The sequence below is a fragment of the Macaca mulatta genome, chromosome 4 (assembly GCF_049350105.2).
Source record: "Macaca mulatta isolate MMU2019108-1 chromosome 4, T2T-MMU8v2.0, whole genome shotgun sequence".
In the NCBI taxonomy this organism is placed as follows: Eukaryota; Metazoa; Chordata; class Mammalia; order Primates; family Cercopithecidae; genus Macaca; species Macaca mulatta.
In genome coordinates, this window is record NC_133409.1 from 179,036,291 (window position 1) to 179,041,450 (window position 5,160).

Below are 5,160 nucleotides of genomic sequence, written 5' to 3' on the forward strand. Positions count from 1 at the left end.
TATTTGCTAAGCCTGGAAAAAGTTAATCTTCTAATTTATAAAATTATTAATAAGTAGCCAAATGATAACAGCTAATATGACTCCTCTTAGCAATTATTATACATGTAATTATATATTATAGTCATTCCTCAGTATCCATGGGTTATTGGTTCTAGGACCCCTGTGGATACTAAAATACAAGAATGCTCAAGTTCCTATAGAAAATGGTATCGTATTTGCATAAAATCTTTGCGTACAACCCATGCAATCCTCCTACGTACTTTAAACCATCTCCTAGATGAGTGTTAAGATCTAATAGAATCTAAATGCTTTGTAAATAGTTGTTATACTGTATCGTTTGGGAGATAAGAAAAAAAGTGACAAGAAAAAAGTCTATACATGTTCAGTAGAGACTCAACCAACCTTTTTGCTTTGTTTTTGTTTTTTGTTTTTTGTTTTTTTTCTTTTTTAAAATGGAGTCTCACTCTGTCACCCAGGCTGGAATGCAGTGGTGCAATCTCAGCTCACTGCCTACCTCCCAGCTCAAGTGGTTCTCCCATCTCAGCCTCCTGAGTAGCTGGAACTACAGATGTGCACTGCCACGCCTGGCTAATTTTTGTATTTTTAGTAGAGAAGGGGTTTTGTCATGTTGCCCAGGCTGGTCTCAAACTCCTGGACTCAAGCAATCCACCTGCCTTGGCCTCTTAAAGTGCTGAGATCATAGGTGTGAGCCACTGTGCCTGGCTTTCTACTTAGAAAAATAATACTTTCAATCCACATCGGTTGAAATTTTTTTTAACCAAGTGTCTTTTTTTGACATACAAATACAACCAATACAAAAAGAGATGACTTTTTCCCTTTGATTCCAGTGATAAGTTGCTAAAGAAAATATATATATATATCTTTCTTTATATACAGGGACCAGACTGGGTGAGGGAGGCCCTGTGTATGCAGGCCTCTGCACAAGTAGGAATCCGGGTGAGAATCAAGGACCACTCTGGGGAGATCTACCAGAATAGACTGCCTGAGTTGAGCAGAGGGTGAGATGTGAGCAGATGCTGAGGTCAGAGAGACCAACAGATCTCCAGGACAGCAATTTCATGAAGGCTAGAACCTTTACGATACTCCCCAAAGCAGAACTCAGGGATGTCCAAGGGGAAGTGTTGGGTGATTTTTCCTTGATAAGGATTTGTTTTTTCTTCCCTGGAAGGGGAACAAGGCCTCGAGATCGTGATGAGTATTAGTTCTGAGGCTGCAGCCTCTTTATCCTATTAGAGGAAGGCCTTCTCCCCCTGCTGCAGCCACAGTGTGACCTCAGAAAGAAAAGCAGCTATTTTGGCCACTAAGAGGCATTTCTGCTGCAGCTTTAACTATGGCCTGGCTGGGTCATGGCAGTGGCACTAATGCCTCACTGAGGCAGTAAGGGGCAAGGCTGGAGAGTGAGGGCAGGGGGACTGCTGCTGTCTGGGGGCTCTCTGAAGAGGGAGGGTGGTGGTGGGAAGGGATGCTCTTACCCTCAGCTATCAGCACCAAGAGATGAGAGGAAAAGGCATCTCTAATCTCTTGGTGCTGATAGCTCTGGGAGAAGATGAGGGGGCCCCTGATGTTATTCTCCCCTGGAGACTAAGAACAGAGGTATCTGGGTTACGGGCAAGAAGCAGAGGAGAATGAATGGTGGGGACTGGCAGAGAGAAACAAGCAGAACCTCTGGTTTTCTTCTATGAATAAAAACCTCAAGTCACTGCCATGAAACCAAGATGTTAAGCTTAGAATGCAGCAACATCCAAGAGCCTAGAGAAGCAGTTATCCCCATGGCGGGTCCCATATAACACCTCATTCCTGGTTCTTTCAGCCTTTCTCATACTGACAGCATGATGACAGAGCCAGCCTTCCGCCCAGAGGCTGCTGGTCCCAAGCTGAGTCCACTCCATGGATCCATAAAAACAGCAGGAAAGAGCTTTCCTCACTTCCCTGCATCTTGGCACAAAAGCTCTTCCCACAGTCTCCATCAGAGCATTCCACCTGCGAAAACCTTAGTCTCTCTGAAGCCTCTCTCTATGCCCAGATGTTACACCCAATGCGTTCCTCTTTGGGGCTCCAAACCACAGACCCAGGACTCCAAGATTTTCATAAAAGTGAACATAAACATTCCACTTTCCCAAGTGTTTATGTGTAGGGCAGGGGAGTTTGCCAGTTATCTAGGAGCTGCAGAGAAGTGGGAGAACCTCCACCCCAGGGCCCAGGAGCCTCACTATGTGAGGATGAGCTTCACGGCCAGGCCTCCACCCACTCTTCCCTCTCCTCTTCATTCTCTCCTAGCACTCCGGTCTCCCAGGAGAGAGGAGGAGGAGCAGCTCATACCACTTCTCCCAGGGTTCTGCGTTCTCGGGGTGCAGCCCGACAGGTGCAGGGCTGAGGAGGCCACAGCTCTGAGGGCACCTGGCAAATGGTGAGACCAAGAGAGAGACGACAGACCTTAGAAGAGAGTACTGTGATTTGCAAGTAGCTCTGGGAGGTCAGTGGCAGCAGCCACCACAGTGCCTACCTGCATGGGCATGCTGGCTGTCCCCAAACTTGGTTCTGCAGCTCAGGATCTTATAGGAGCAGTCCTCCCCACAGCAACCAGACATGCTGGGGCAAGAGTCATCAATTTCAAATTGCAGGCTTCTCTGAAGAACTGGTAGGGGCCATGGTTGTGCCTGAACACCATTAACATAACCTCCTTCATCTGTGTGCTGTGGGCCATGAGCTGCAGGCTCTGTAGGAGGAAATTCCCCCAGGCCTTTCCGCCACACCTTGCTTCCCATGCAGGACTTCATCCCCTGCAGTCCACGTCAAAGAAAAGGCAATAGTAAGTAACTGCATTCCCAAGCGACGAGGTACCAGCCTGGGTCTTACTCTCTGTCCTTCCAGCCCCATTCCCTCTGCTCATACATGGTCTGCTCATACATCGCTTTTGGTCAGGTCCAAGGCCCAATCCATGGTGGCTGGCTGCAGTCCAGACCCTCGCCTATACTCAATGGTGACATTCAATCCGGTTTCAATCAGATTTCCTCAACAGCAGGAAAGCCTCCAGAAGGTCTCCAAGCCTGTTGATGGCATCCCCTTTGGCACAAACAGCATCCATGGCTGTTGGCTCCCCCAGCCACTTCTGTTTCTTCTCCTTGGCTTTGCTGGACTTTCTCCCCACAGCGGAGATGGCGACGCTCAGCTCCTCCCTCAAACATTTGCAGGCTGGCGCGCACGGCCTGCGGCTGTGGCTGCGGCTGCGGTGAAGACAAAATGGAGGGGTTCTGCACTGCGCTTGCGCCTTGCGGGCTCCCGGCCCCCTTCCCACTGGGCCCTGGTGCCCACTCGCGCCCCCTCGCGGGCCACGTTGGTTAAACTAATGGATGCAGGATAAGAGGGCCTGTGGCTATAGAGGGCGGACTGGATGTAGAAGTTTATTATATAATTTTGTTTATAAATTATATTATGATTTAATTATTTATAACTTTTTTTGTTTTGCAAGACTATAGAATTATATATAATTATTGTAGTTTATCCTTATCTTTATTTCACGGAGAGGTAAGTGATAACCAGGGAGTTAAGGCGCTTCATAAGTTTCTGGTGAGTACCAGGGAGCAGAGCCAGGATCTAAACCGAAGTCTGCCTTTTTCTGAAGCCACAGTCCTCTTCTTTACACCAAGCTACTCTACAGAAAGAGCATTCTCTGGCCAGAAGCAGTGGCTCACGCCTGTAATCCCAGCACCCAGGAGGTGGAAGTAGGAGAATAGCTTGAACCAGGGAGATGAAGGTTGCCGTGAACCGGGATCGTGCCACTGCACCAGGATCGCACAACTGCACTCCAGCCTGAGCAACAGCGACTCCGTCTCAAAAAAAAAAAAAATTAAAATTAACAATATAGGAAGAGCATTCTCAAAGAAGCTCAGTTCCAACCTTCAACCTCAGTTTTTTTTAATCACTTTATGTTTTTTATTTAGGGAATGTGTATTGAAGAAAAAATAAGAGTCTGGCTAAAGAGATGAAGAGTTCATAAGGGAGTGTCTCAATTTAAACAAGAGTAGCATTGGCAATTGTTGTCCTTATGAGCAGCCCACAAGGCAGAATTGGAATGGTGCTGCTCCTGACTACCTCTACTCCACGCTAGGCTTAGGGGCTGGAGTCACCCAAGCCCTCAGGGTAAGAAAACTCCAAGACCTCACGACTGGGAACATTTAAACCATCAGTTCCTGCCTTAATCTTATCCCTTCTTCCTCCTCGTGACACCATTTTTGTTCCCCTAACAACTCAGGGCTTTTCCAAACTCTGAGGCAATTCTTACCCCAAGCAGAATTTTGAAAGCCTTTTTCCAATATCATGGTGCTCAACAACAAGTTCACTTTGCTGTCACCACAGCCCAGCACATGTTCCCAAAGTCTGAAAGCTGTCTTGTTTGTAATTGAGACCCTGCCAGGCACCCTGGTGTGTCTGGAATCAGTTCCTTCCAGTGGGTTCTTGGTCTCGCTGACTTCAAGAATGAAGCTGCAGACCCTCACGGTGAGTGTTACAGTTCTTAAAGATGGTGTGTCTGGAGTTTGTTCCTTCAGATGTTCAGATGTGTCCAGAGTTTCTTCCTTCTGGTAGGTTCATGGTCTCCCTGACTTCAGGAGTGAAGCTGCAGATGTTCGCAGTGAGTGTTACAGCTCATAAAGGTAGTGCGGACCCAAAGAGTGAGCAGCAGCAAGATTTATTGTGAAGAGCGAAAGAACAAAGCTTCCACAGCATGGAAGGGGACCCAAGCAGGTCTCCACTGGGAGTGGCCAGCTTTTATTCCCTTATTTGGCCCCATCCATGTCCTGCTGATTGGTCCATTTTACAGAGTGCTGATTGGTCTGTTTTACAGAGTGCTAATTGCTGTATTTACAAACCTTTAGCTAGACACAGAGTGCTGATTGGTGCATTTACAATCCTTTAGCTAGACATAAAAGTTCTCCCAAGTCCCCACCCAACCCAGAAGCCCAGCTGGCTTCACCTCTCAATCCCCCCTCTAAACAGGACACCCCAACTGCTGTTGGGAATTGGGCAATGACCGCTTTAGCTACTTCCTGCTGGATAGGGGCAAAGAAGGGGCCCTGCAGTTGTAGTGTCCTCCAGAGGGAAACTCTCTAGGCCAGTGAAAGGGCCAGTGGGTCTGTCCAG

At 47.7% G+C, this 5,160-nt stretch overlaps 1 pseudogene across 1 annotated transcript; it reads right to left on the minus strand.

Annotated features, from left to right (window-relative positions):
- Positions 1 to 829: 829 nt before the first annotated feature.
- Positions 830 to 3,307, minus strand: LOC106997777 (N-alpha-acetyltransferase 40 pseudogene; annotated as a pseudogene). Its single transcript, XR_013416846.1, has one exon. The product of XR_013416846.1 is annotated as an N-alpha-acetyltransferase 40 pseudogene (transcript).
- Between the last annotated feature and the right edge of the window lie 1,853 nt (positions 3,308 to 5,160).